This window comes from Mytilus edulis, chromosome 9, assembly GCF_963676685.1.
Source record: "Mytilus edulis chromosome 9, xbMytEdul2.2, whole genome shotgun sequence".
NCBI lineage: Eukaryota > Metazoa > Mollusca > Bivalvia > Mytilida > Mytilidae > Mytilus > Mytilus edulis.
The window spans coordinates 23,930,106-23,950,707 of record NC_092352.1 but is presented as its reverse complement, the minus strand read 5'-3'; the positions used below and the strand labels follow the sequence as shown (position 1 = coordinate 23,950,707).

The window sequence follows — 20,602 nt, the reverse complement described above, 5'->3', positions numbered from 1 at the left end:
GTGTCTGACTGAATGATTGCATTTCTGTCTGTCGGTCCTTGACACATAATTGTCAATCCCAAATCTCGTTCAATTTATAACAAAATGGAATGACTTTGACTTATTAGCTATTTGTTACAGCCACCATGAACTTTATCAATTATATATACAAAAGTTTGTAAACATCAAATCTCAAATCATGCACAATTTACAAACAAATGACGCTGTAGACTTGACTGAATTTCTTTACACTGTGTGAAGAATTGCAGTTGATTTGTTTCATATAAGATTGACTCTTATGGTTTAATCTAACAATTAATTGACTTCAGAATATCTACATATGACGAAGGTTGTTGTCGGAAAATAGCTGTAACTTATCTTAGACATGACGTTCGAATCGGGAAAACCTTGACAAATAAAACAAGAATTTGCACGTACTTTTAGGTTTAAAACATGGCCTTTGCCATTTTAACATGTTTGGAAATTTGTATATGCAAAATCTTATTAATTTTACTGTGGAATTGCGTATTTACTGACATATTTACTTCGATCTTTGTGTAATTATGACTTTTTTCTAATTATTTTTGTAATCAGATTTGTCTTAGGGAGTTTCCCTTTTCCATTACAAAACATGAACTTAGCTTTTCTTTATATCGGAATTGTAAATACAAAATTTCTTACAGTTTACATTCCATTAATTTGAATTGATAGAAACTTGACAAAATTGTGTAACCACATGTTTACTTTCGTGGAAATAGATAGTTTGTTTACACATACTTTATACTATCCATTTAACTTAGGAAACGGAGCTAGGAGACAAGTTTTTGTGTCGAAATAAAACTTTCTTATATGATTCTACGATGATTTGATCAACATGTTATAACTTAATTTACTATTAAAATTTATTAATAGAATTATGCAATTACGTGAACAAAAAATCAGAATGTCACACCACCAAACACAGATGGACTTGATCGAACACGTAGATGAGGTTCCATAGATTAATGAACCTTCGTTATGGATTACCATCAAATCCTTGTTCCATTAATGTAAGCAATGGTGATGAATTATGTGCATTTGTGGCTTTCTCTTAATTTACTGTATCTATTCCTAGCTATTATAGCGAATAAGGCGTTCGATCTGATGTTTTGAATAATTACTTAATGTCAAGATTGAAGCATAATAAAAACGAAATTGGTTACTTGTATGTTATTGCTGAGATTTTTTCTCTCTCCCAGTTATGACGTTTTGATGATTTGTTGATATACAATTGCAAAATTAATTTAGTTTTATTCGTCATGTTTACGGGCTCGAGTCTTTAGTACATTTTCACAATGGACTGTACTTTTAATCGTGATTGACTGTTCTAATTAATGTAGTTGACTGTTCTTGTTAATTGATTATTGTCTGATTTACGTCCTTTGTCTTATTTTTGTAACATATTTTAATTTCAAATATTACTGATGAAGAAAAAAGATGGAGATAATTGTGTGCATGTTGTAGACTGCCTTCTAAGGATTCAATTTTACTCCTTTTAGGAAAGTCTTTTTTTTTTGTATAGAAGCTTGAGTCTAGTTGTATATATCCCTATTATAACAAAAGCAATGCATGTATCGTCGGAACAATAAAATGATTTTTAAAACCTTTTTGTTGCGAATCTTTGTATTATTATTTTAATAAAAGAGGGACGAAAGATACCAGAGGGACAGTCAAACTCATAAATTGAAAATAAACCAAAATACTTTATATTATAAAGTATTTTATGGTTTCAATTTACCTTCAAATGGTTCAATCTGAATCTGTGTTTCGTTTTTTCTTTATTCTAATTACCATGACTTGTTAGCTGATAAATGGTCCTTTACAAACATTTTATATTCAATGTATCTTATTATCTTTACACTAATACTCAGTTGATGTAACTTCTTCTGGACGTATCAGGTTTTTTTCATATTGATATCAGAAATAAATATAAACTGCGAGCCACAATGTGAACTTTTTCGGCGAATAAGAGTAGCTAAAGAGAAAAAGGCTTCACAGATACTGTGTCTGCTCTTGTCTTACTACCTTAGATATTTTTGTAAGCTCAATAAAGTCTCTTCACACACTTGAATAACGGAGCCACCGAACAGGTAGTAGGCAAAGAGAAGCACGATAAATGATCATATTCAGTTATGGACATACATTCATGATCATATTCAGTGCTAGTTTTAGACGTAATTTCAAAAGCATATTTAGTTATAGATGGCAATTCAAAGCGCTTCGGACGCAAGAAATTATTAAACGTGTTGTTTTCAATTTTTTTCACACATGTAAGTATATTTTATCGTCCTTCCCTACGCCTAAGTCACCCTGCTCTGTCGCTCAGTAATTCTCGTATCAAGACTTAAAAACGAGACCAGGCATTATCAGCGACGTCACAATGTGAGAGGAGAAGTTATCAGCGACGTCACAATGCTAAAGGAGACGTTATCAAGCTTGCTTTCGTCAAGCGTAAAACTGTCTTAGGGAGAGAGAAAAAGACCAGTAATAGAACGATAAACAGATAATCGGGGTTTCTTCGTATTGACATCGTAAAATATCAGCCGCTCGACACAATGTGAAATTTTTAAGCTCGTTCGCTACGCTCACTCGCCAAAAAGGTTCACATTGTGGCTCGCAACTATTTTACGATATCAATGTGTAGAAAACCCGATAATCTATAACAGTAAAGACATAACTCCATCAGCATATCCAATTAATGACTCCATAAGCATATTCGGAAAGTATGTTTAGTTTAAGAGGTAAGTGCATAAGCATATTCAGTTAAAAACGTGACTTCATAAGTAAACTCAGTGCTAGACGTAACTTCAAAAGCAAAATTTTAAAAGTGGCAGACGTAACTTCATAAGCATAACGTAACGTCATAAGTCTATTATGTATAAAGATGTAACTTTTTAAGCATATTCAGATAAAGATGTAACTTCATATAAGTAGGCCTATATTCAGTCAAAGACGTAACGTCATAAGTATATCCAGCTAAAGACATTACTTTAAGTATTTTCAGCCGAAGACGTTATTTTTAAAGTAAATCCAGCTGAAGACGTTTCTTCATAAGTATATTCAGCTAATGGCGTAAATTCATAAGTATATTCAGCTACAGATGTAACTTCATTAGCATATTTAGTTATAGACGTATTAAATATTGATCCTGTAACTCACTAAAATTTCCATATAACTATACTAATCAACAAAAGTAACGATTCAGAAGTTTTACATCATACAACATAATTAATACGATAAATTGTTAAATTATCCAATGACAAACATTTATTTGCCAAGATATACATATGATCCAGAAAATCTGAACGGGTCACAAACTGAGAAAAATGCCGTGTTATTGAACACAGGTACTGAAAATGTTTTAAAAAAACACGACGGACAATTTCGAATGAAAATTCAATATTGAAGTATCAAGTGTCTTACAATATATATCAGTACCAGTCTATGGAAAAAGCGATTCGATAAAAACTTTTCTTATATCAACGAGCGATATTGTCTTATATCAACGAGTTGCATTGTGGGAAATTTCAGACGAATGTAAGAATTTGTACGAAGAAAGGCAGATTTCTCGGCATAAAGTAATGACTCTTCTTAAAACAGGGTGACATTTAACACGACATACGTCTGGTGTATAATTTCCATGAATTATTTTATGTAATAACAAGCAAGGTGTATTTAAACGAGAAAATTGAATTGTTGAATACATGAAACATAAATGCACAATTTATCATTTGTAGATGTACACATTCTATAAATATCATGTAACAAATTCAGTGGAATGCAATTGAGATGAATTCAATTGCTTGCTAAGCCAAAATCACCTATATAAGTCAAAGATACTGCTATATTTTATTATATCAATGCGATATTTGTCTTATATCAATGCGATATTTGTCTTATATCATAGCGATGATTTTTTAATATCAAAAAGGACTAGGTCCGGTAAGGGCCGATTTTGGCCTCAAATTTCAGGTTCATCTAACGAAAGATTTTGGACACTTTTTAAACACTTAAGTGTCTATTTCAATTGATTCAATTAGTTTATGCGAAAGATTTTAACTGATTTAGTCATTAAAAACGCTCCGATTCAAGCCTAAATATGAAAAATCTATCAAATATGCCAAAAACGACACTTTTCAGATGGTTTTAGTCAAAAATGAAAGTGGCCGCATCCGTGTTCATCCTCAACCTTTATATATGTTATGTATTGTCATCAAATACAACTTGCATTTCAATATTATGAATGAACACGAATGCGGCCACTTTCATTTAAGACGGAAACCGTCTAAAATTTAACTAAAATGCTAAAATTGTGAAGATTTCCGTAATTTAGCATGACTAAATGATGCTAGTACACGATACATGTACATTTTTTTTGTCAAAACAACCCATATTTATGTAGCAGAAGCATTCTTCTTTCCAGTAAATAGCTAAACGATCACATTTTCACAATTTTGTAAAACTGCTATATTTTGGGGCCAAAAAGGGGTCTTACTGAACCTACTCCTTTATGAATGCGATACTTTTCTAATATAACTGCTATAGTTTTCTGATATAAAATGAATACGATGACACGTCACAATGCATGTCAAGAAAACAGCAAACATAATTCACATACTTAGATCATGACCGGTTTAATGTTTTATAGGATCAATTACACTAAAATGTCGTAACTGTAACACAATTAACGCTTACATGAACTTATCATTTCGAAAATGTTGCTTGACCCTATTGATAGTCGAAAGTGTTAACAACCAAGTCTATTGTTTTTAATCACATGGTTTAACCGACTAATTCTATTTGAAGTGATGATGCAATGGCGGAATTTAAATGCGGTTGCAAATAGTCTACCGACCTATTAGATTCTAATATACTGGTCACACTGCTATAGCCTATCCACCTTGGTAATATCGAAATAGACAAAAAATATCATTACTTAAAAGAAATATCCATTCAAACAATCCAATCCAATACAGCTCCAAATTACAATGAATATTGAAATGGTGAAATAAATAATCCAAACAAATTAAAATGTACAAATGCTGATGTCCTGAACTTTGAAGATACCAACTGAGTAGCCTCAGACTATAAATTGGACAACTTCAGATACGACGAAAATCAAAAATCTTGTCAAACAGAAAATGTATTTATTATTAACATAGAAAAAAATATTGAGAAGGAAAACAGTCCTTTTTTTAATATCAAAGACTTTTCCCATTGGTTAATCGATATCTCTATGAACACAATCAGCTCGCCGCGTGGACGCTCTTTTACATCGCGATGACCATGAGGGCATTCCGATGTATTGTTGCGACAGAGATTTGACTTTCGTTTTTGACAAGTAACCGATCGTATAAATACGCGAACATTTCTTAGTGCAAAATAGCAATCCGTATCGCTTGTTATAAATTCATTTCTTCAATGAGTACTAAAAAAAATGTTAAGAACACAAATAAATAAGATGTAAATGTCTTTTGACGTTAGAAATGTGTAACGTGAGGGTACCCAAATTGCACCTATTTTGACAGTTTTTTAACCTACGTTTTTTTATGCTTCAGACAAAAGTTTTCATTATGAGTTTATTTTGTAGATGTATCATTATTTAATATATGATTTCACCAAATTAATTTTAAATCCATATAGAATCATAGAAAAAATGGTCTTAACTGACCTCCAAACCATCAATGATTCTGTAATGAGGAGTACCCAAATTGCATCCATGCTTAAATTTGCATCGTCAAAAGTCGAATAACAGAGTTGTCGTTTAATTTCTTCAAATATTTTTAACAATTGAATATTAGTCCATGCTTACTCTTAATTTTTTAACAAATAGATACTTTTAACACATTGTATTTGCTAATTTTAAAAAGATGACGTTTTGATGACGTCGCACGGTGACGTTTTCGTACATTTTGCTTTTTCAGTAAACACTTCATCTGTTGATAAATACTGTGAACATTTTGTGTACTAAAATTCTGAATGTATATTTAGACTCAACTGTTGTTTATATTTGAACAATAAGTTTTAAAGTTAGTATTTTCTTAATTTTTCGTTGCCGAAAACAACTTTAATGTCTGCATATTTACAATTGATATTAGGCAGCAACCATTTGATTTTCTGGGGGGGGGGGGGGGGCTATGGTTTTTTTTCTGTACAAACTTTTTTTTTCGCCTACGGCGAAAAACAATCTATTTTTTTCGCGACAAGTCGAAAATAATTTTTTTCTTTCAATTTTAGCATTACATATAGTGGCAGCTGAGGGTGAAACAAACAATTTTTTTTTCTCAGAATCAAAAACAAATTATTTTTTTCTTCAAAAACTGGAAACAAACTTTTTTTCCCAAAAAAAAACCATACCCCCCCCCCCCCCCCCCCCCCCACGAAAATCAAATGGTTGCTGCCTTAGACAATATCGCTATGTGATATAAGAAAAGTTTTTATCGATACGCTTCTTCCATATACTTAGTACTGATTGCGAAGACATTAAAAATTTCAATCAAACCATGTTTATTCATCAAGATAAAAGTTCTAATGTAGATTTTTAAAGTTTTCAGAAACATTTTGAAATTGCGATTTAAAATGCTTGTTTTCTTAAATCAAATATTAGTACTAAGATTTTTAGTTTCGTACGTGCATCCTACGTCATACATGTTTGTTGTTGTTGACCATAAAAGTATTCTATTACATTGTATGTTCGTTGGGTTTTTTTTTTGTGTCTTTGATCCACACATCGTTTTCATTCTTTATAATTTGCCGTAGAAATGGTATTTCAGTTGAACATTGTAAATAGATTTCAAAAGAGGGACAGTCAAACTCATAAATCGAAAATAAACTGACAACGCCATAACTCAATGTATGTATCAAACTTAATGGAAAAAAAAGAGAAAAACAAAGAAAACTTCAGTTAAGTAAATATTTGAACAAAAATAGGCCAAGCCATATTATTACACAATATCAAAAATGAAGTTTAAAATGTATGGCTACAGTTGTAAGTATCAAACATATCGTAAAATATAATGATACAAGGACAAACAACAACATTTGACATTGAAACTAAAAACAAATGAAATCGTCTTGAACATACCTAATAACATACCTAATAACGTACATGTAGTGTAAAATGCGTGTGTGCAAAATATAGTTATCTAAAATATTTGTGTACAGAAACATTAAAAGTAGTCGTTTTGACCAAGTCGCTTTGTAATAGCTTTTACTCCTCTCTTTGCGGTGCTTAAACTTTCACTCAAGAAAAACAATCGATCTCAGCATTTTCCTGTTGATTTGCGTACCATTTTTACCTGGTGTTCATGATATCTTACCCACGGACAATACTTCTGATAAGAAACTTTAGGTGGTAGTTTCGTACAAAATACTTGTTCTTATACAGATAAATCGTATTTGGTGCAATGATCATAGCTGGCTTACATCATGACACTATGTAAAATCAGTTATCGAATGAATAGAAGCATTTTGTCTCTATTTTATCAGTGATCCCTATTGCAAGGTACAACGATTTCACGTTAACTTAAACGATTTGATGTTTAATCAGCTATTCCATCTCTGGAATAGCAATTATAGGTCTAAAAGAATACATGACACGAATTCATTTCAATCTGCTTAGTTTAATGAATTGGTTTGCACCCTAAAATACCATTTATTTGATCTAAAGGCTTAGAGTAAAAAGAAAGGTATTAAAAGTAAAAAATCCCGATAAAACTTAATTGAGGAAATACAAATGCTTATTACTTACATCAAAGACTATTCCTTCACATTTACATTTATCATACAAATATTTACAAGTCTATCAAGTCGGTATAGAAGTGCTATTCAGGAAGAGGATGTATAATTATAATCTTACTTAAAACTTTTTTAGTTGTGCATGTCTTCGCACTATAATTAATAGTTTTTAGTTTCCTATGTAATGTTTTTTATCGCTTGTATGATGATATTTTGCCATTGGCTTATTGTAAAGCTTTCAAACTCCGTGCTTAGAATGATTTATTTGATAAGTGTAATCATTCATGTAATATTTTTAACAGAATACAATTGCACATTTTAAACTGCATAGTCTATTCTTTGTACAAGTATTTGGCTGATCAAATAGAGAGGGTTTTTGTAAATTACCAATTGCGCAAATGGCAATAATTAATTACGTTTCTCAAAGGTCTTTACCTTGGTCAATATAACTGATGGATGAATCCTTTATGTATAAATAATTATTTTTCATCCATATTTGAAATGCGTGGATTTTTAACAGTGTTTTAACTGCTTGAATTAAACAATTTCTTAAAAGATATTAAACACTCTAATTCCTTGATTGTGGATATCAAATTTAAAGCTGGAAAAGGTTTTCGAATGTTTACCAGCTTATGTATCAGATTTTGTTTGATACATGTATGTCTTGAATGATATTTTCTTTTCGAAATCTACAGTCCTTTTAAAAAGCTTTCGAATGTTTACCAGCTTATATATCAGATTTTGTTTGATACATGTATGTCTTAAATGATATTTTCTTTTCGAAATCTACAGTCCTTTTAAAAAGCTTTCGAATGTTTACCAGCTTATGTTTAAGATTTTGATTGATTTGTCTTAAATGATATTTTCTTTTCGAAATCTACTGTCCTTCTTAAAAGAGTAAGAACATTGTTAAACCAATATTCGTCAATGAATGTATCTAAAAGTAAAATCACAAAAATACTGAACTCTGAGGAAAATTCAAAACGGGAAGTCCTTAATCGAATGGCAAATTCAAAAGATAAAACACATCAAACGAATGGATAACAACTTCCATGTTCCTGACTTGGTACGGACAATTTTTTATGTAGAAAAGGGTGGATTGAACCTGGTTTATAGCTAGCTAAACCACTCACTTGTATGACAGTCGCATCAAATTCCATTATATTGACAACGATGCGTGAACGAAACAAACAGAAATTTTAGGTTAAATGTCAACAATAGGGGTACAGCAGTCAACATTGTGTTATAATCTTAATAAAAAAAAAACCAAACAAATAGGTAACAAAGAACTGATCATTGTCATATGCAAGTTTCCTTCTACATTACATATAGGACAGTTTTATACAAGGTAATTAAAGGAAAAGCATGAACAGCAACTGTCTTACGTGATTTTATGCAAAGAGCGCGTTTACCATGAAGGTACAAACCTAGTTTTTTTTCGTCGGTATAAAAAATTCAAATGTGATATGATTGCCAATGAGACTAGTCTTCTGTCTTTAAGTGACCAAATTACGCAGAAATCAACAAATATAGGTCATCCGTCAACAATGAGCAAATCCCATACCGCATAGTCAGCTATAAAAGGCACAGAAATGAAAAATGTAAAAAAAAATCAACCGAGAAAACTAACGGTCTAATCTATGTTCAAAATAATGAACGACAAAGAACAAATTACACAGCAAAAAACGACTACCACTGAATTACAGGCTCCTGACCTGGGGCAGGCACATATATAATGTGGTGGGATTTGAAGGCGCCAACCCTCCCCTTACCTACAATATCAGAACAAACTATAATTCCAGTTGAACAAAGCTTAACTCGTCAGATTGAAACAAATAAGATTACACCTAAAGTACAAATATGAGATACTCACAGTTACTGACAGCTAGTTCAAAGGCAAAAACAACTAATTGCATCTAACTAAGGTCAATGACATTATAAATGTGTATTTAGGAGCAGATCGGTTGTGGTTTACATCCTTGAAATTTTACAAACTGCATATTCCGAGTGATACAGTTGTAGATTATGTGCCATTTACGATTTTTTTCTGTACAATATTTTGCAAAATGCTGTTCTGTCGTACTGCAAAATTTATTTGTTTGCGGTACTTCAAAAGCATTCTTTTTAAGCGTTCATAAAAGTAAAAAAGTGCATAATTGAATGTCAACCTGTGATGAGCATTCAAACACATGTTATTAATTAAAAAATAATAAGCTACTTGAAGGAAAGGGTATACATTAGTGCAAAAGAAGGGAAAACCTCTCAAACTCTTCGCAGGTTTTTCTGAATACAAATGAAAATAAGCAAAATTAGTATGACAACTCAAGTAAACGCAAATCAGTACGTATATATCTTAAGTGTTATGTAAGGAGTGAACTATTAGTGCAGCTTGCCAACAAACATCGTATATAGGTGTTCATTTGTTTTATCAATTATTTACAACCAATCTGGTTAATTGGCTCTTTACTAATCATCTAATACGAGATATTTTGTTGATTATAATATTTTTATTAAGCGGATAGTCTAATATCCTACTTTTATAGTTCTTGAGAACATCAAATTTTCAGGATACACATTGATTGAGTATAATCTATCAAGTTCATCGAGTGTTTTTATTTTTTATTATTGAAAATCAAACAATGCGATGTTTGAAAATGGAAGAACAGATATACTATATTCGTGATCGAACTTTTCAACGAATCCCTACTAAAACTTCTTTAGAGAATTGATGTTCTCATAAAAGATATGATCAGTCGTTGTAATCCCTATGTCTCTGCTAATCCGCGAAGTTTTATAGTCTATGTTTTCTGCTGTTTGGTCGGGTTGTTGTCTCCTTGACATATTTTCAATTTTCAATTTTATATACAGCTGTAGCAAACAGTTGTTATCAGAAATAATATTCTTACTTAAAATATACATTGGCGGATCCAGGGGGGGGGGGGGTTGTCCGGGGGTTGGAACCCACCTTTTCGTTGGCCGATCAATGCATTTGAATGGGGACATATAGTTGGAACACCCCCTTTGTCCTGGGTTGGGACCCCCCCTTTTTTTAAATGGCTGGACCCGCCCCTGATATATATTGTTGCATATGAAGAATACCAGCTGTGCACATTGTTTGGCGAATAAAGTTTAGCTGATTTTTAACTGTGGTTATAAATATGAATTTTCCCTTGAATTACTTAATTTACGAACACAATGTGAATAGATGGAATGTAATATTTTTTTCGGTTTTGAGAAGCAATAGTCTCATGTGTGCCATTCTCATACTTTGCATCTCAGAATAAATATATTTTTCAAATACAACAAGAATCTATTGTAAAATCTGTTCAAAGTATAAGCACTTCATCGTCGAAGAATACTAATGGTGTCACGTGTAAAGCAGAATCTTCTTACCCTTCCGGAGCACATGAGATCAACCTCAGTTTTTCGAGTTGCTCGGTTTTTAGTTTACTATATTGTGTTTATGTACTATTCCTTTTTAGTTATGGCGTTGTCAGTTTATTTTCGACATTTGTTAATGACGACATGAATATTGATTATGAGTGCCTAATTCAATTTAAAATACTAGTACCTGTGGTGTCGAGTTGTTCAAGGTAATATACCAGATCTTAATTTTATCCGCCTCCATAAGAGATAAATGCAATTATTATTTAAATTTGATAAAAAAGATTTGCATCCCATATTTATGAAACTTGACATCAATTGAAATGTCAACCACGCGTCTGCTGGTACCCAATACTACAAAAATGTACATGTACATGTAGCTACGCAGTTTGCAGAAGTCAAACAATTAAATACAGACAAGTTAATTAATATGTAAAGTAATCAAAATAGTCAGGATTTAACAACAATATTGTCACATTTCTTCTTCTTACAAAACCGTTATGTTTAAAACGATAATAATTATGAAAACAGACGAATATGTTTTTCTATTATTGTGTTAAGCATAAGGGCCCGATAGAGGTATCATTTGGTTGTCGGGCAGTGACCTTTATAGCTTCCTATTGCTCATATTTGGGGTCATATTAGTTGTTTGCAGCCTCGTCTATCGACCTCTGGTGAATATAGGTGTCTCGTGGGCATCATGCAACATCTCATTAATATATCCATATACAAAAGTTAGGACATTTAGAATAACATGTTGAAATTGCAATTCTGTAACGTCGAACTTCAATCTGTTACATACATGTATATTCCGAGTTTCTGAAATAAAGGAATTGTCTCCCAATCGATCATTTCTTTTATCTCCATGTCTCAAAGCAATTTTTATTTTGAACATGAATACATGTATATCCATTTCAGACGTGTGTGATCTAATATGTTTTGTTTTGTGTGTGTATGTGTGGGTTATTTCGAATTGAATATTTGATAATATTGAAATAACACTGTAAACCATACAGCACTGTATTCATTAATTTTTAAAGAGATTGAAATTGCTAACACAAAAAAAAACTCGTTTGAACATCTACAAAGGAAAGGCTTTGATGTAAATATTGCAACGTTTATTGCATGTTGCCTCTCATAAAGAAATGAGCATAGACTCATTTGAATCTTAAAAAGTCTACTAAAATTAATAAGATTTTTCTTCTGGGAGCTAAACTGTTATAATGTGTCCTAAAATGAACATATAATGCCTTAACAATTAGGAAAATGAGTACATTACGTATAAAACAATCGAACAAAGTCGCGGGTTGTATAATATAAATTTCTTATAAAAATCAATTATGCAAGTGTGACAGTAATTCGTTTTCAACTGAAACCCTCAGTTATAAAGAAAAGATACCAAAATGCGCTAAAATGAAGGTTTTCCTGGTTAAAGATAGAAAACGTGTATGTAAGTTCGTTGTAGTTTCACATAGTGTTATGGCAAATAACTAGAAGCTCATAAAAGTCTGCGTCGCTCAGCTGGCAAATTAATTCCTTATTTTTTTACGAGAAGACAACTTTTGACAAATTTAGCTACATACAGATGGATATGTTTTCGGTATTCTTTCAATATTGCAAAATGTTTTGTCTAGTAGTTTTCGATGAAAATATTTTTGAAAATTAACAAAACAGAATCAAAGATAATCGGCGGTAACATGTTTTTCGTCAAATCGTAAAACTATGAGTAGTTCATGTATATATCCTAAAATGCATTATTTCTAGATATTTTGGTAATTTCAGAGAAAAAGTCAAACGAAGACAATAAACTTTAAAGTATTCCTCATTTGGCGTTCGAGTTTGACTGATTAAAGAAAAATGGCCACCGTTAACAATATTAAATTTGATTAACAAATTTTCAAAATATTTCTCCTCTTAAAAGAGGGGAAAAAGATACCAGAGGGACAGTCAAACTCATAAATCGCAAATAAACTGACAACGCCATGGCTAAAAATGAAAAAGACAAACAATTATAGTACATATGACACAACATAGAAAACTAAACAATAAGAAACACGAACCCCACCAAAAAAGGGGGGGGTGATCTCAGGTAGCACTTAGTTTCTACATGTAAGTATTGAATCTCTATGAGTAATACTATACAATTCAGACCTGGAAAGTTTATAGTTAAAAGTTACATCGAGTTAAGGTTCATCATAACAAACGGACAAATATGGCTGTATTCACATGCCAAAAATTACTCTGAGTACAGACTTACCTGTAAAGTTGGAAAAATTTTAATGCCTAGCATCCACTAGATATAATAAAGTTAAATGCATTTTGTGTTTCATAAAGATAAAATCTCTTTTGGATTTTGATGGGCATTTTTTTTCCTTCATGCAAAAGGTGTGAAAATTGACTAAGTTGTTGTACAACTATGAGATGCTCCCTCAGGTAAAAAAACCGGTTTGTATTGTTTTCATTGTCCTTAATTGACATGGACACCAGGTATCTTCACAACTATAGGTGAGTTAAAGAGTTTATCTGAGTCAGTGAGTGGACAGTATCAAAGTAATTCAGGTGTTCGTTTATTTTTGCACCTTCTGTAGAAAGGAAAAAAAATGCCCATCAAAAACCAAGAAAGATTTTATCTTTCTAAAACACAAAATGCATTTAACTTTTATATATCTAGTGGATGCTAGGCATTAAAACTTTCCAAACAGCACAGGTAAGTCTGTACACAGAGTAGTTTTTGAGGTGAAAATACGGCCATACTTGTCCATTTGTTATGATGAACCTTAAAGGGAGAAAAATTTAAATGTATAATCGTCAATCTGTTTTTTATAGGTAAGTTTCGCATCTAGATAAGGGAGCTACCATTTGATTTTTATGGGGGGGCTAGGAGGAAAAAATTTGTCCTGCATTTTTTTTTAGCTGTAACTTTGTCCTGCCTTTTTATTTTTCGCTCTGTTCGGTCCTGCTTTTTTTTTTTAGTTTATCCTGACTTTTTTTTTACCTAAATTGTCGTCCTGACTTTTTTTTTTTGCAAGTGTCTCATCCTGCCTTTTTTTTTTACTCAAAACTCCTGTCCTGCCTATTTTTTTCAAATTTCATCCTAGCCCCCCCATAAAAATCAAATGGTAGCTCCCTAAAGATTAGAAGATTTGGTATGATTACGAAGGAGACACATATCCACCGAAGTTCAAGTGAATTGAATATAAGTAATAATATAAGCAATAATAAGTTACCGTACTCTTTATTCGGCATATCAAAAGTCCCAGAAATGAAAATGTGAAAAAATTCAAACTAGAATCTTAACGCCCAAATTTATAACAATAGAATTTTCGAATTATATTGATATAAATTTGGCATTTAGCATTCCATTACTATGCATTAGGTTTTGGTTTGATTTTCTCGGTCACAACAGAGAAAATGACACTGTCGAACAGAAATGGTATCTTTAGCTATGTGAACCTGATGCACTATCTTGAAATCATCCTATGCACAAAGAGGTAAACACTGTTGAGTTTTAAATGAAGTTTCAACTGACAAGAATAGGGAATAATAATTCACTTCTAAACTTTGATCGATGCTAGAATAAATCAATGTACATAATAACTTGGCAATTTAAACGAAGAAGAATAGAACATCGATAATTAATTTAATAATTTTGGTTTCGGTTGCACATCACCAGCCCTCCCTTATGTACTACAAACAATTCAGTTATAATCAACTACAATGGATCTTGGAGTACTTTCTAAATTATCAAGGATTTCTTTTATGTTCATTGTAAATTATGATCTATTTATTTCTGCAGTGTGTCCGTATGTAAGTTAAAGCAACCTTTTTGGAACTTGAACTTTATTTAGATGTTTCTATATTGTGACAAAAAAGAAAGAAGTATTTTTTCTATCGGTTGCCAAGTCATATTGGCATATTTAAGAACACATTTTGTTAACCAGGGAACCAAATGGAATAAAATTCTCCAATCCAACATATTATCGGACTTTAAACATCGTATACAAGAGTATGTTATCAAAAAATGTTTCTTGAAAAGAGCCATTATTAGACTCTGAAATAGCAAAAATAGTAAAATGTTCAATCCTTTCAAAATTATATCAGTTAAGACATGGTTAAATCTGGATTGTTTTCTTCTTAAATTGTATTTGTGCTGCCACTATTGCATCATAAACCAATTGAAATTGACATACTAGTATTTAACTGAAAATTTCAAATTAACACATCGGGTTTAGGCAAAATCATAATACGGGTCAAAGTCTTATCCAAACATATATTATGCCCACGTAAACATCTTTGCATAAGACATCTTGTTGCTAAATTTCTTATTAAATAATACATGCTCATGTTTGAATGACAAGCTCTAAAAATAAGACTAATTTGGCAAATTTTGCGTTGAAAGCATCAAATTAAAAAAAAAATCTTGTGTAAAGTATGCAAGGCAAGGTTCGGAAATATTAGTAACGTCATGCAATCATTTCGTCTCTGTATATAATTTTCGGAAAATACACCCCCCCCCCCACCCCCGTAAAAAAACACCAAAAAAACTACGAACCGGTGACAAATAGAACAGCTTTACACTATCTTCCGCTGTATATTGTATTTTTACTAAAAACTGCAACCACACACATCGAAAAAGGTCCCGGTAAGAAATTAATGCAGATTAAATTGGTCCTTAATCTTTAATGATGCACTGATACGGATCGTTAAGTAAAAAACAAAATAAAGTAAGACATACATGTATTGCGGTAAAACTTAAAATACTTTTTTTTTTAAATAAAAGACATCCTGAATGTTTCCAACTGCAAACATATGCTTGTATAGTATATACTGTATATTTTACAGATGCAAGTGATATATGTTGATAACAATAACGGATTTCATTTAACTGCATACAGCCCAAGGGACTTCTTTCAAAGAAATATGTTTTTTTCTTAACAAAAAACTTTTTTGTCAAGTTTTTCACAAAATCTCATACCGTTTGTTGCTATTTTAAGAGTTAAAAGTATGATTACTCTATGATATTAAGCATGCAGTACTATTTGCACTATAACATTTAATTTCTATTGAGATAATTTGACCCCGCCGTCTGTCCTGGTCTACTCAACAGCTTGTGGATTTTCTTTGCTCCCTTGTCCTTATTAATGTACTGAACATATGTCACTCAAACTCACATATTGCCTTATTTATATAGAACTTGCCTTAGCTACGAGATAGCAGTAACATCTGATCATGCAACTTGCTCTAAGGTCATCTCTATATAGAATTGATACTATTCATCCTGGTTGTTTAGCTTTTTTTTTTAAATTATTGATTTCCCAATAAGCCTGCGCGTATAACACCTACGTCGAAAAAATAGGACACAAGGGACTCACTTGCTGAAATTAAGCGGAACAACTTTCGCGGAATTTATGAAGTATGTTGATTATTTATAGCAAGAAGTAAGAGTGTCCAGTTTCGTGAGATCACTAAAACCAATCACATCAATTACAACCTATTGTCACAAGAAAGAAGACCCGTGCGTATGACATATTGTCAAATCTTGACAGTTCCAGGTTTGCAATTAATTTTAACGATGACCACGGAAAAGATTACAGATGTAACCACAAACCAAATTAAAATCTAATGTCATTATTGACATCTCTACAAGGTCATTATTAAAGTCTGTACAAGGCCATTACAGTCTTAGGGGGATGTATAAATGGCAACACAATTATATGAAGCATGCGGTTTTATTTAACTATTACATATCGCTGTCATTTAGATTATTTGATCCCGCCTTTGTTAATATGCCATTTGCATTTTTTTAATGATCGTTTGCGCTTTAATTATTCGGACAATTGCGCTTTTTAAAAGGGGCATTTGCGACATATATACAGGATTGGAAATTATAAGGAGTAAAACATGGTAATTTTCTGTAACAGGGTACAACATTTTTTTCAATCAACTCCTCTAACAGTTAACAACGTTAACACATACAATGTACCCCTGAAACGTATTCTGTAAGGATCTTATTTACAGACTATGGAACTTAATTATTTTTGCAAAATTTATGAAAGAGAGCACTTGTTTGATGTAATGAAACCCTCATATACTTTTCAAAGCAGACCACTATAACCTTACAGAAAAAATGTAGAAAATTAAGTTGTGCGCCAACTATTATGGAATTGTTTGACGAATTTCAATTTTTTTCCGTACTTCGGAACATTCTAGATTGACTAGTCGCTTTTATTTGAGATTATTTTTCACTTAGAAAAATAATCTACAGAATTTCGATTAAAAATTATATGTTATTGCTGTAAACACTACGTGTAAATGATAAATAAATAGAAGGTCACTCCATTCGACTTTTTGAGAAAAAAAATCAATTAGACCAACCTGTAGCGTGGAAAAGGTCTACAGGAAAAAATAATCAACGTCTTCACCGGGTAATTAAGCAAAATCGCATATTCTTCATGTATCTTTTCTCTGTCATACTTAGATAATTTAAACAGTAATTGCAAAGCCGATAACCCCTTACATTTGCATATCACCCGCAAAGATAAAAACAATTCTAATGCAATTATTTTGTAACAATTGTTTTGATTGGATTACAGCAAGCGTAAAATTCTCTATCTCCTTGTCTGTAACTAAGGAAGCCGACATTTTGAATTTCGGAATGTATTGACATGTTATTTCTACAATAATAAACAAAAACTCACTTGTTGCGCCTAAAAATCTTCTTTTTTATCAAATTTTATTACATTCTGAAGCGGCACAGATGCCAGAAAACGCCCGGTGTTTATGTTTGACGCCGGAAGCATACATATGACGTCACTTAGTGTAGGGACCAAAGAAGATAACGTCTTTTCGCGGAATTTTCTTTAATGAAGATTTTACACTGAAATAATGATTGAAATTTATTTATGAACTTGTTTTGCATTAGAATAGAGATAACTGTATTGAATTATCCTTTATTGTCCTGAACATACGTAATATATGTGTCACTGGACGTTAAGTAACTTAAGACAAATTACAATTTGTCTTGAGTTTTTCAGAAATATGCCGTTAGTTTTCTCGATTGAATTGTTTGACACTGTTATTTCGGGGCCTACTATAGCTGACTGTGCGGTTTGGACTTTGCTCACTGTTGAAGGCCGCACGGTGACCTATAGTTATTAATTTCTGTGTCATGTTGGTTGCTTGTGGAGAGTTGTCACATTGGCAATCAATCCATATCTTCTTTTTTATATGACATCATGTATGGTTTTTAACAAACTTGAATAATAAGTGCCTTGACTTTTATGGTAAAAAGGACGGACAGAGGACCATATTATTTCTTTAAATCGTTAAAACGGAAATATGTATCAACATTTTAATCGACACTTTTGGCAACCTTGGTCGTGTCATAACATTTAGTTTTTCTGTATGTAGGAAGTCGGAATAACTTCAAGAAACAATAGACCCATGTAGGAAAACTGGTAATCCAAGCGAATTTATATCAGAATAGAACACACATTGTCGCTTCGAACTCACAGCATAAAGAGTTAAAAGGGTAGTGATCACTAGCTTTAGACGAACTACTTGGACCATTCGGTTACCGAGATCTATATTGTAAACGTGAAAAGCAAAATAATCTAAAAGAAAACCGAAACTGCCACTTACTTGTAGATGTTACAATATTCACTTTTGGTTTATGTTATGTTTTAAAGCATGATTTTCGTAGTGCACCAAAACAAAACCCAAGTTTGACTCAAAGGTTTGTATTCCTGTGCAAGGTATAGAAGAGGTCAGATTTACAGTATTATAAAATTAACTGTTCGAATATCTTTGTTAATAATTTAAGGCCTTTTTCAATGCCAGCACTTTTCAACAATGATATATCGCTGATTTTTCTATAGATCTCTTTATATTCAAAAAAGAAACTGCTGAGCCCGACAGTAAATTTGGATTTAACGATTAGAAATAGCCGTTTAAAGCAACGAAATAGTTAACGATAAGTAAGATCTGACATTTTAAGCTAAAAGCTAATTGATTTTGAAAAAAAATATTTACTGTTTTTTTTTCATTCATATTTTTAATTGAACATATAAAAAGAAGTTCTTATAACCCTTATGATGAGTTAATAGGAAATAAATTTGAAAAAATGCAGACTTTTGTTTTGAATAAATAACTGCAAACTAATTGGTTATGCTTACTTTTTTAAACATTTCATATAATTATAATATTAAATTACAAAATGATCTTACCTTATACAAGTATGTTATAGTCCTTGTGTAATTCTATCTTCTTATGCTAACAGGAATCAGTTATTACTAATTTACATATTAACACTGTTAACTTCTAGGAACCTAATACAACACTAGCAGTGTCTATTGAAACGATTCGATAAATAGGTTGTTTCTCCTGCGTATTTCTGATAACGTTTCCACATTCCCTGGGATATCACATCTAACACTCAGTAAGCACGTAGATAACGGTATTTTTTGTCTCTCTTATTTCCTTTTAAAACATTTGATCACAATTTCATAAATATTTTTTGTACAGAATCAGATTTGAAATGTCAGTAATATCATGGTCAAAGTTTTATTTATAATAATAAGTTTAGCAAATGACATGACATCAATATAGTTATGTGTAAATGATTTGAAGAAGAAAGAGTTTCTAGGCAAATGAGAAATAAGTCAATACCTTTTGATCAGGTAAACCGCATTAGAAATAATTTAGTATGAATTGAGCACACAATTTCACAACCAATAATTTTACATACTTCAAATTACATTAACATATAACCCAACCCATTGATGTGAATCTTAAGATACAATCGTCAGTAAATGTTCTTTTCGTCTTTGTGTTGTATTGCAATAGAATACCTCGTTTAAACTGCATTATCTTAACAATGAGTTTTCCTGGATGATGAAATTTATTTACTATAATCATGCTCCATTAAAACAGTGCTAAAAAGTTATTGTCATAATTTTGTAATCTTAGATGTTTTCAGATGTTTTCGAAAATGATAGATTGTTTTTACACAATTGTATAACCTTTATAAAAATATGAATGCTACAGTTTAAATTTTTCAAATAAACACTTTCTCCTCTAAACTTTACACTTTGCGGTTCGCTGTTTCTGATATACGTAGTATAGGTAAAGGTGATAATTAATGTCTTTCACACTGTAGGCCATTATTAATATATATTCATAAAAAAAATCTTCAATCTGCATGTCAAAGTTGAACCAATTATTATATAATTGCATTTTAACGATTGAAACAAATGTTGATCGAATCTTAAGAGAGGAAGTATCTGATGAAGGAATTAATAAAAAAGTATTTAAATCATATAAATCAGAATATTCTGAGTAGAATGATCACAAAAATAAAAGTTATTCCGAAGGAAAAAATACTATTCATTCAACAGCATTGATGTATGATCTATATTTGTTAAACCAACAACTTTGACTTTTTTTATCTTCAGTAAAGTCCACG

The 20,602-nt window shown here is 31.6% G+C and overlaps 1 protein-coding gene across 1 annotated transcript in view; it reads right to left on the bottom strand.

Annotated features, from left to right (window-relative positions):
• LOC139487859 (RYamide receptor-like) overlaps nt 1–19,707 on the bottom strand; it is a 74,932-nt gene extending 55,225 nt beyond the window's left edge. Inside the window, exon 1 of the mRNA XM_071273028.1 lies at nt 19,365–19,707. The gene's annotated coding sequence lies outside the window, so the exon portion shown is untranslated. The remainder of the gene's footprint in view (nt 1–19,364) is intronic.
• Between the last annotated feature and the right edge of the window lie 895 nt (nt 19,708–20,602).